At 50.1% G+C, this 11,972-nt stretch overlaps 1 protein-coding gene and 1 pseudogene across 2 annotated transcripts in view; both read right to left on the reverse strand.

Moving 5' to 3' along the window:
• Positions 1 to 6,825, reverse strand: part of Mrvi1 (murine retrovirus integration site 1 homolog) — a 122,394-nt gene extending 115,569 nt beyond the window's left edge. Inside the window, exon 1 of one of the 2 annotated variants that reach the window (XM_023719355.1) lies at positions 6,590 to 6,825. The gene's annotated coding sequence lies outside the window, so the exon portion shown is untranslated. The other variant, XM_023719354.1, reaches the window with a different exon arrangement.
• A 4,325-nt stretch (positions 6,826 to 11,150) lies between these two features.
• LOC111817684 lies at positions 11,151 to 11,618 on the reverse strand (annotated as a pseudogene).
• Between the last annotated feature and the right edge of the window lie 354 nt (positions 11,619 to 11,972).

The following is an 11,972-nucleotide window of genomic DNA, read 5'->3' on the forward strand; positions in this document are numbered from 1 at the left end:
ACAAAGTAGAGTGGGCCTACCTGGCCAGCAGCCCGGACTCCTGCTCCAGGGCTCAGGGGCTCTGCTCTGAACAGCAACACCAGCCCTCCTGAGCTAGGCTCTTGCAGGATCAGGAACAAAGGGTTGGACGCCCCTGCAACCCCTTGCCCTGTGACCCAGCATGGAAACCACAGGGAGATACAAAGGCCTGGGGTTGGGGATCTCATGATTTTTTGGCTTAACTGCTCATCCTTACTTATGAGATTATGGTGTTGACTAAGGGACCTAACATTGCTGAGTTAGTTTACGCATAAGCGTCTCCCTTAGAGACCAAGTCGCAGATGGATTCGGCAAGCTATTACATCGAAGATGCGTGGCAGGTAACTTGCACTCAAACAGTGGTGACTCTCCTGCGCCATCCTCATTTGTCTACCTATATGCAGTAACCCAGAGACAGATGGAATTAAGAGATCATTTGCTTCCTGTCTGGAGTTGCCTAAATGGAACTTCTGTGGAAAAAAAGCAACATTTCCAGATGCTTCTGGTTAGATGCCTCTCTTCTCCAGTGAAGGCCCACACCAAACAAGGCCCCCAGCAGCATCTGCAGAGGAAAAAGGGTTAGTCTCCTTCCAGAGAGAAAGGCAGGAGCTGGGTGCCCATCCTCACGGAACCATGTGGTGGCCCCTGCAGCCTCAGCCCTCGCTGTCCCTTACGAGGGTGCGGCACAAGACCCAGGAGGTACATGTCACCTGAGAGACCAGCTTTGTAACCGGGCTTGGCTGGGCCCTCACTGAGCTACCCAAGAGTGTGTCAGTCCTGTCTCTACCCAGGAAACTGCCCTGACAGTGGTAAGCCCTCAGCAGCCGCAGCGGCAGCGGCTAAATCCTTTCCTTGGTCCTTTCCCAAGGGAATGGGCAGCACACAGGGAACGCACTTTCCATTCAGCCTCTTCAGGCTCCAAGGTTGGAGGAGGGCCTTGTCTCCACTGCAGGTCGCTGCAGAAGGCTGCGCTTAGTCTAGCTAGTGCACTTCCACAAAAGCTGCTTGCCTGTCCACGTAATCCACAGTCTCCCACGCCAGCTTTATAGTCACATGGTGGACTCTGCCTTGGAATGTCAACAGGCCTTTAAACTTCAGGGAAGGGAAGAGGTGTTTCTTTTTGGGCCTCCATAAAGACTGCTCCTGGTAGCAAGGTCTAATAGTCTAGAGAATGAACCTGCCACTCTCCTTAGGATTCGGGATTGAGAGGCAAGAACATAATGCTGGATTATGGATACTCAGAGCCCCAAACCCACTAGAGCAGTCTTCTTGGTGTAATCTCCAAAAGGGGACAGATGGATGCCAGAAATAACAATAGTGGCTGCATCCCAAGTGCCGGGAATAGGCACTGGACAAAGAGATTTAACCCTACAAAGTGGGCATTGTCGTTACTGCAGAAGAGAAAACTGAGGCTAAGAGAGAGACTGCTACAGAAACACACAGCTGGTCAGTGACAGAGCCCAGCGGCCAGTCCAGGGTCCACACTTCCCACCTGGCAGGGGACCATGCTGACTCCGACATGAGGTACCGTCGCCCCGTTGTGATGACCAGGGAAAAGCTGGTCAGTGCCGAGCCCACGGCCCTAGCCAGGTCAGTGAGCCTTGGACCACACTGGCATGAGCGCGCAAGTCAAGCAGTCTTCAAGCTTTTTCCCTCTGGTGATCAGAGGCTTTCTGGAAACAGCCTCTTTGATGCTGGGTCAGCATGAGAACTCTCTGGCCTCTGTGTGTCCCTCTCCAGGGAGGCCACCCTGGGAATGACACCCCTCCCCCAAGGCCAGGCTGCGAGAAGTGTGTGGTCAGCCTCTCCCGGCTGCTCCCTAGGCTTTTCTCTGTGTCACCTACACCCTACGTTCGTGGCACCCTGACTCCATCATGCCCCTGGAGTCCTTTGCACACTACTCACTTTTTCTTTTTCTACTCATGTCCTTATTTCATCTGTACATTTACTTAATATAATTTCACTTCAATCACCATAAGCCCCATTCCACTCACCTCTCCCACTTCCTCTCTCTGTTGTTGCTTTTGCTGTCTTCTGCCACCTAGAGCTATTGTCCATCTGCCATGTGTCACTCAGCCAGCTGACTATGGACTGAAACCTCTTCAAACTGTGAGCTAACTAAGCCTTTTCCCCTAGCAGGATGTGGTGGCACATTCCTGTAATCCCAGCACTCGGGAGGCTGAGGCAGGAGAATCTTTGCAAGCTCAAAGCAAGCCTGGGCTACAAAGTGAGTTCAAGGCCAGCCTGAGCTGCACAGTGAGATTCTGTTTCAACAACAACAACAAAAAAGACCAAAAAAAACCCTTTCCCCCTAAAAAAAATTAATAAAATAATAATAACCATAATCTCAACCATAGTCCCAAAGGCAAGATTGAAATCCTGGACCTGCCATTTACTGGCTTTGTGTAGTTGGGCAGGTTCCTTCTGTGCCTCAGTTTCCTTATCTGTATGTTGAAGATAATGACGGTACCTACTACCAGGGTTCACTAGCTACCACCATCACTACACTGATTTAAAGGGAAACTTTATGTCCCTATTTTAAGTAAGAAAATCTCTACCACAAATAGCTATGGTAAAAATAAATGTAATGGAAACAATTATTAAATGTTTGCTAGTGCATACCAACAGCTCCCTGCCTGAGTCCTGCTGTCCTTTTGTCCAGAAGAGACATGAAAGAGTGTCAGAAAGAGTTTGAAGCACAAGGTTCACACGAGGGTGACCAGCTCCCCGATCTGCCCAGGCCTGTCCACAGACAAACACACACAACTGGTCACCTCGGGGGATCCCTCCTTAACACGAAGGACCGAGAAGAACTGAAAGGAAAGTGACGTTCTCGCATGTGTAAGGCTGGGTCTGGCTCTTACATAGCGTCGTCCTGCAGAGCGTGGTCACACTGTGGGCCACACCACATAGGCCCACCACTGAGAGCTGAGTCCCAAATGCCACAAATGTATAGGAAACAGGCACACTGTGTGTATCACTGAGATAGGGAAGAAGAAAACCCACACTGTAAACACCAGCGACAGGAAGGGTGATCAGGCCGTCACCAACTACAATGACTATATTTTATCCAGCCACTGAAGTGTCCTAAATGATCTTTAATAATTGGGGAAAAATTGTAATGGAATGCTCAGTTAAAGTAAAGAAGACCACAAAATTGCATTTCCTGTAAGAGCTTAGTTTTCTAAAGTATAAAGAAATACAACAGGGACCGGGGAGATGGCTCGGTGGAACAAGCGCTTCCCTGGCAAGTGCAAGGGCCTGAGTTCAATCTCCAGTTCCACCAAAAAAAAAAGAAATACAACAAAAGCAACATCTCATAACATGAATAGTACTTATCTCTGAGTGATGGAATTCTGGAGGGTTTTAAACTCTTTATACTTATTTCTAGATCTCTTATTCATAGTTATTTTCATATTGCCTAAGAAAATTGAACAAGGAACATAGACCAGAAAAATGAATTTAAAAAGTATACATTTTAAGAAGTAATAGAAGAAAGCAACCAGAGCTAAGCCCAGCCTTAGCAAACTGTTGCTTTGCTTTGCTTTGTTTTAATTTGTTATGTTTTGTTTTGTTCTGGCTGAGAAGGGTTTCCTCTCTGCCTGCCTGCTACCTACTTTCTGTTCCCCCTGGGCAGAGCTGCGGCAGGGTGGGGTTGTGTACTGTCCTGGGCAGGTGTCACCTCTGCAAGGCTTTGCAAGGTCTCAAGGTCCTCAGGTGAGACTGGCCTGGGCTGTGACCTCAACTCCCAGTCTGGCCTGCAAGGTCCAGGCCAAGCATGCCAACCCTTTCCCTCTATTCTAGCTTCTCCGGTGGTCTAGACTGCAAGCTCAAGAGCCACCCCTGAGCTAGTGAGAGACAAGGTGGACTCTGACACAGAAAGGGCCCATCTTCAGCAGCCAGTAGCTGGGTGCCTCTCAGAACCACAGGCCGCTCCTCTCTAACACAGGGTTAAATTAAATAATCTGACCCAGATCCGAGCGCAAGGTAAGAGTTCGTTAATGAATATCGATTTCTTCCCCCTCTTTCCTTTTGCGTACTCCACACTGCCTCACCCTTCTCGGCCTCCCTCTGACTCAGGAGCTCCCCACAGCACAGGGGCAGGGGCAGAAGCTGAGGGCTGCAGGCTCCCTCCTCTCCATCCACCTGGCTCTGGTGACGGCAAAGTAAGGAAGCTGTGGACAGCCCAGTGGCTCTGTGGGACCACCATGAACAGGGGCAGGTGGGCTGAGTGATATGTGAAGACCACCCCCCGCCCCGCGCATCCTTTGAAGTCAGACTAGAAAAGCCGGCCATCAGCAACATGTGTGTAATAAACCCAGGTCCCTGTTTAACCAGGACACACTTTGCAGTAAACATTATGGCCATTTATTCACCCAAAGGTAACTGTTCTTGAGTACTTGGCATGCTCCTGGCATCATTCTGGGCCATGGGCACACAGTGGGAAGCTCTGGGTTCAGTTTCTACTCTTGCTAGAAGTGCGGGGCACATCTGTCCCCCTTCATTACACAGGCTGCAGAGGGAAAAGGCTGGGCTGTCGGAGAAGCTGAGAACCCATTCTGGGCATCTCAGCCCACCAGGAATACACTCTAGATTTCTCTCATGGGCCCACAAATGCTTCTCCCCAAAACCATGACCCTCCCAGGCCAGTGGAGAATTTGGTTTCCATGGAAGGTGTCCAATGTCCCTAACAACATTCGTACTCAAGATGCTGCCTAAATCCCCTGCTCTGCCTCTTGGTGGCCGGGTGAGCTTGGACAAGTCCTTTAACCCCATTAGATCCATTGTCCTACCTGTCAAACTGAGGTAACGATACATCACTCCTAGCACTGCCCCAAGGGGCTTGTGCCACCACGTGTGACAGCCCAGAGGCAGCGCTGGAAGAGGATCAGTGTTTCTCTTGTGCTCTGCTCAGAGACAGGACAGAGCAGAGGTGAACAGGGCACGGTGGCCCAGGTCAGTCTCCAGGGACAGCTGTCTAGGGTCAAAGGCTGGCAGCATGACACTTGGTGTTACCAGATGAGGAACAGTGACCATACAGTCCCTGCTGTGTAGGCCGTGGAAACGGAGAGCTACGGTGCAGGAAAGGCTTAGAACAGTGCTCAGCGTTGGACACGATGTGCTTGCTCTCCCACCCACCACAAACCTATGGACGGGGCTGCCTGACGATGTAGTCGCAAGTAGCGTAGCGACTCCTTGCCAAAAGTCCTGAAAAGACATGTAGGGAAGCCTCACGTACCGTCACCTATAGAGGGACAATTAGTAGTGAATCCAGCCACCCCCAACACAAGTGCAGGAACACACACACACATGCGCGTGCGCACACACACACACACACACACACGCATACCCCACTGGATCACAGAGCAAACAAACATGATGAAGCCAACTGTTTTGCCCATCCAGTCACTAATCGCAAGACCCCTGTGGCCCACATAGTTATTTTAAAGGGCAGGAGCCCTGGAGTTAGAGGCATACAGATCCGGGTTCAAGTCCCAGCTCTGCTTCTTCTCGGTGCCCTGACCCAAGGTAAGTCTCTCACCCGAGTTTCCCCTTCATAACTGTATTAGGGTGAGGGTGGGCAACTCTACTGTCCTCATGGATGTGTCACCACCCCGACACTGCAGCATAACAGCCTGGGCAGCTCCTGCCTTTCCCTGCAGCGGGCCCAGCCAGCCACCCCTGAGCCTGCCCCCACAGCTGCCTGAGGTGCTAGGAGAGCGGCAGCTGCCACCCTGGGCGGCCAGCTGGCGGGCTGGCGGGCTGGCCAGGGGTCCTGGCTGCGCGGCTGTTTACACCAAGTGCAGAGCCTCTCCAGCTTTTATGACCTCGCACGGTGCAGGAGGGAGCGAGGCAGCTGGCCTCTGGCTGTCACTGGCCTTCCCTTCTGAGAAAGCCGGGCTGAGCACAGTTCACTCTAGGAACAGCTTCAAGCCGGGCCCTGGAGGAAAACCGGGCTGGGCCCAGGCAGAGACACAGAGCGTGGAGCCCTTTGAGGGGCCAGGCAAGGGTACAGGAAGCAAGAGAACTGGAGACCACAAGGAGAGATGGAGACAGATAAACATGGGCTATGAGCACAGCACAAGAGGGACAGGGGCTGCGGTAGGGGCAGGGTCAAGGGTGAGATAGGGCCGGCCCAGCACAGGGCAGGGGCACAAGGGACCCAATGAGAGACACAGGCACACCGGAAGCACAGAAGGGAGAAGCCTGGCCGGGGGAGCTTGCATAACCCCTCTGCTGCCACAGCGGGCCCCTGTGAAAGCTGGGGGGTAGCGGGGCAGCCTCCCGGGAGAATCCACACTTGGCCCAGGGTGTGTATGTCCTCCATGAGCCAGCAAAGCCAGCCCAGCAGAACTGCACTAGGACCGGCTAGATTCACTTTTTACTTAAAACTTAAGTCAGCAACAATAGACACTCCACTGAAATACCACCCAACAAAGCCAACTCCCCTAGAAAGTTCAAGCCAAGTCCCCCCGTCCCAGCACCCTGTACCTTTAAGGAGGAGAATGGTTCCCGCTGCTTCCCTCCCGGCTGAAGAGGCAGGTTATTCTAGGATATAGCGATGACTTACCTAAAACTGAGTTATTCCCCCTTTCCTCCTCTGGCCAGCCTCTCTTCACTCTGGGGAGCTTTTACCATTTAAGGTCAATGTTACATCTGGCTCCAGAGCTCCAAGCTGGGAAGCCTCTGGCTGCAAAGAGCCTCAGCTGCCCGCCTCCTCCAAGAGGGGCTGGGACTTGCAGCCGGAGTTCTTCCAGGAGACCCCTGCAGCCTGGCTCTGTGGCTACAGGCAGGGTACCCCCTGGCCAGCCTCAGGCCTCAGGGCAGGCTGGGCCTGTGAGACAGCCACTCACCCTGGGCCCCTCCCATGTTGCCCACACAGCAGATGACAGCATCCATGGGTGACTCGTGCAGCTGGACCCCTCACCCCCACCCAGGGCTGGAGAAAGGATGCAGGGGCTCTGCAGACGCACCCGTGACCCAGGAGTCCCCAGCAAGCATGTGAGCCTGGATAAGACCCTGGCCCAGTGCCAGGGGGATTGGGAAAGGTTCCTGTGCTGAGGATTTGGGGGCTGGGGCTCCTCCCACCTTCAACCCTAGGGTTTCCAGAGAGAAAAGCCTGGGAGATTCGGCTAATCCCAGAGCTGGCACCAGCCCCAAGGGTCAATCCCTGGTCCCCCATTTAATAGCCCTGTGGTGCCAGTATTTTGGACACCTCAGTCTCCTCATCTGTAAAGTGTGTGTGTATTTGGGGTTGGGGATAATAGAAAGAATACCTGATTCCCTGGGTTAGTAGGGGAATGAAATGAGTTGGTGTCTCAGGTACTCTTCTCTCATTGCTGGGACAAATACCCAACACTCAAAATGAAGGAAGGAAAGGTTTGTTTAACTCACAGTTACTAGAGGTTTGAGTCCATACTCAGCTGGCTCCAAGGCAGAGCGGCACATGGCAGAGAGCAAACTTTCATGGTGGTGGCAAAGAGCAGAGAGCAAAAGGAGTGGCCACAGCTAGCTAGCCCTTTTCCCCTACTCACATTCGACTGCAAATTACCAGCCCCAGGGCAGGTGCAGCATCCTCACCCACAGTAATCAATCACAAACCCCAGAAGCCTCCCCATGACTGCACAAGGCTTTGGGGGGACACCTAGACACTAACCATAACAGACGGCAGGTATCTGGGGGCCAGCTTTCCTAAGCGCTGGACCACCATGTGTTGTCTTCCTACCTGTGGCCTGCCCCATGGGCAAGGGCTGTCTCTCTACTGGAAGTCCACAACCTGTTCATTCTCCACCTGCCCAGGGTACAGTTCCCATTCAAGGCCAAGACCGCAGGGCACCAAGCTAGGAAACCTCCATAGTGTCTCCAGGCCTTCTGGGATTAGAGACAGCCCAAAAAGCCCCGTGTAAGATAGCTAGATAATTACAAAAAAACAAAAACAAACCAGTTACACTTAAATTTCAAATTAAGAAAAAAATAAAACCACCACATAATCATTCCAGTGCAAGTCCCAGATATTATATGGGGTATGCTGTTCTAAAAGAGTGTGTGTTGTTCATGTGGAGTTCAAATTTAATTGAGCATCTTGTATTGTGTTTGCTAAATCTAGGAGACCTCACCCTAGGCCAGCACTTGTCACCCCAGGGAACATTCAGCAGTTGCGAGCAGTAGCAGTAGGGACAGGAGCGCCAATACCTGTGGTCGCAAGCCCTCCTGGTGATGCCTGCTGAGGCAGGCACAGTCCTATTCCTGGGACTTTGGCATAGGTCAGTCACCATCCTTGTGGCAGGCTTTCTCCACTCAAGTCCTACCGGGCTTCCCTCCTGGCTCCTTCCGCTGGCATGTACTCCTGGGTTCTCTCTCCTCCCAAGTGTTAAGAGAGACTGCTGCTGCTGGAGGTGGAGGCATGTTATCAATTACCCACATTAATAATGCTAATTTTTGTTGATGAAACTAAGGGTGGCTGCCTTTGTTTCAGGTGTCCACACCTGTCCATCTGCTGGTCCAGCCTCCTACTGGCAAATGCTCATGGTAGGAGCCACTAGACTTGAAGTTTAGTGTCTCAGTTACTCTTTTCTCATTGCTGGGACAAATACCAGACACTCAAAGTTAGGGTAGGAAAGGTTTATTTAGCTCACAGTTACTGGAGGTTTCAGTCCACACTGAGCTAGCTCCAAGACAGAGCGGCACCAGAGCAGCATATAGCAGAGAGAAGCCATTCATGGTGGCAGCAAAGAGCAAGAGCAAAAGGGAGAAGCAGCAGCAACAATGGCTACAGAGAGCAAGTCTGTCTCTCTCATTCAGGGTGTCAGCCCCCGGCTGGGTGCAGTACTCACCCATAATCCCAGCTGCATTCACACACATAATCCCAGTCGGTCATGGGTTAATCACAAACTCTAAAAGTCCACCCCATGACTGCATGAGGCTTGAGGGGGTGGGAACAACTAGACACAAACCATAACATCTAGGGAGGAGAAAGAACTTTCCAAACTCGTTAGTGCTCTTTGCCACCTTCAGCATGTTTGAGAATTCCCAAGTGTGAAGCTCCTTGGGTTCACTTCTGGAAATTCTAATTCCATGGATCTGAAGAGAGACTCAGGCATCCGCATTTGAATTAAAATCTTCAAGTGATTCTCACACAGTTGGTCCAAGGGCCCCACTTTGGGGAACACTGATCCACAGGTCATCTAGTGAATCCAGTAGCAGTGACTACAGGGACACCTGGAGCCAGAGGTTGAATTAAAATCCAGCCTTCACGTGCATGGGAATGTGTGCACACAAGTGTATGTGTACCAAGCCATACGTCAAACTACCGTATTCCTCACACTATGCTGAACGCTTTACATAAAGGGATGCGTGTATTTCACAAGTGTTTGTGAGGTAAAATTATTCTATCTTTCATTCAAAGAGGAAGTCAAAGCTCAAAGAAGTAGAGTCACTTCCCCAGTGTTCCACAGACCTGAGGGTTAAGACTGAAATGTGAATTTAGTGGTTTGCTCTCCAACTCTTTCCTCTTTACTGCACAGCGGCACCATCAGCAAGTCTCATAGCAGGTTTCAAGGATGCCTTTTGTGGGTCTCTAAGCTCACTGAAATTGTACACAAAACCTTGTGTGGTTGTGTTTTTCTTCGTTAAAGGCCCATCCAACTCACAAAGGGGTCACCAAATACCGTTTTAAATGCATTGCATTTATACAAGCATCTTATAAAACACACTACTGGTGGGCTTCTAAGTGGAATAAGCTCTGCAGAGGACAATTTAGCGCTATCAAGATGGCAAGGCTCTTGCCCTTTGACCCGATTCTACTTCTAAGAATTTATTCTTCAAACACACTCCCACACTTGGGAAATGACTGATGCATGTAATTATTCTGCAGTATTGTTTATAAAAGCAAGAGGACTGGAAACAACATAACTGTCCACTAATTGGGGGTCATAAAAGAAGACAGGGCACAACCACACCAAAAGCAAAGGAAGCTCTCGATGCACTGATGAAAAAGCCACCAAGACGCATGACCACAATGTAAGATAAACAGTAGCGCCTAGCAAATGGTACCCCCCAATGCATGTGTGTCACAGTTACTTCTCTTGTCGCTGGGACAAAAACACCTGATGCCCAAAATTAAGGAAGGAAAAGTCTATTAGGTGCCAGTTGGTGGAGGTTTCGGGTCCTAATCAGCTGGCTCGGAGGCAGGCTGGCACATGGCAGAGGGCAACAGTTTATGGAGGCAGAAGACAGCAAAAGTAGCTAGAACAAATAGAGCCAAAAGGGAGGATGCAGCCTCCAGCCTCCTTCCCTCCCTTATATTGCATGCAGGCTACCCGCCCTGGGGCGGGTGCAGCACTCACACTGCTAATCCCAAGGCAAGGAACCAGTCACAAACTCTAGCTTCAGTTGCCTCTGGCAAGCCCACTCCCATGACTTCAGGAGGCTTTTGGGGGAACATCCTGACACATAACAGTGAGCACACGTATTTACACACATATACAAGTGTCCATACATACACACTCACAAGTGCTTATATGTGTGTGCTTATATTTGTATTTATTTTTGAATAATACAATCTCACTACAATTAGCATAAAAATGAATACCATTAACACTAGTCACCCAGAGAGAAGAGAACTAAGTGGTTGGAGTAAAGATTATTCACTCTATACCTTATTTATAGATTAAAAGTCATGGACCATATGAATAAATCATGTATTTATATTCAATAATAGTAATAAAAATAGAAGCATTGCTGTGAATGGGGTTTGTTCACTTAGATTCATTTTCCAGCACTGGCTCCTCCAAATGTCAGGAGTGTTAGATGATCCTGACTAAAGGTTACTGGTGGGGCTTTTTCAGTCTTTTATTTTGGAATAATTACAGACACACAGGAAGTTGTAAAAATAGTACAGAGTCCCACATACCCTCAGCCGACTTCCCTCCATGGCGATATCTTGGACTGTTACTGTACAATATGTGTCAAAGCCAGGAAACTGACATTGAGATGTTATTGTCAACTGGTCCATAAATCTTATTCTAAAATGTATTTTTTTTAACTGGGGAAAAAAGTATTATCCAGCTGGACTCAGTTTAGATGATCCCAATATTGTTGGCACCATGCAATGCATCATAATTGGGAGCCAGTCAAACATATGCCTTCTTCTCTCCGTCAGGCCTGATTAGAGTATTGATCTTGGCAATGTCAATGTCATAGAGCTTCTTCACAGCTTGTTCGATATGGTGCTTATTGGCCTTAACATCCACAATAAACATGAGTGTGTTGTTGTCCTCGATCTTTCTCATGGCTGACTCTGTGGTCAGGGGGAACTTGATGATGGCATAGAGGTCAAACTCGTTTCTCCTGGGGACGCTCTTCCGAGGGTATCTGAGCTGCCTCCGGAGCCACAGTGTCTTGGGACTGCGGAAGGTGGGTGACGTTAGTATCTTCTTTTTGTGGTTGTGGGAAGCAAACGTGATAATCACTACACTACGGGAACAGCCCTTTTTGTGGCTGTGGAAACCTTTCAGCAGGGTCTTCCTGGCCTTCAAAGCTTTTGCTTTGGCTCCAGCTTTGGGAGGGGCAGGGGCTTCCTTCTTCGCCTTTGGCACCATCTTGGTAAAGAGGCTCCTAAAAGATATTTTAAAAAGATAATCCTCTCACAGATCATTCATTGAGAAGTGTTTGTTGGATATGATTGGTGAAGCAGATGGGGTGGGCTGGTGGGATAGGGAAGGAGGACCTTGGACTTGTCCTTGTCCTCCCAGTATGTGAACCAGGGAGGGTGACCCCACGAGTCCAGTGGGAGCAGTGCCGCGGAGGCCTGGGATCCAGCCGTGCACAGCAGTGTTAACCACAGCTCTAAAAACGGCACTGTGTCCCTTGCTGTCCTGGTCATGGAGCTTCACAGCTTGCCCAAAAGCTGACTTTTAAACCTTAAAAGAGCATGAGCAATTACTCTGGCTATA

The sequence above is a fragment of the Octodon degus genome, unplaced genomic scaffold (genome assembly GCF_000260255.1).
Source record: "Octodon degus isolate 3935 unplaced genomic scaffold, OctDeg1.0 scaffold00067, whole genome shotgun sequence".
In the NCBI taxonomy this organism is placed as follows: Eukaryota; Metazoa; Chordata; class Mammalia; order Rodentia; family Octodontidae; genus Octodon; species Octodon degus.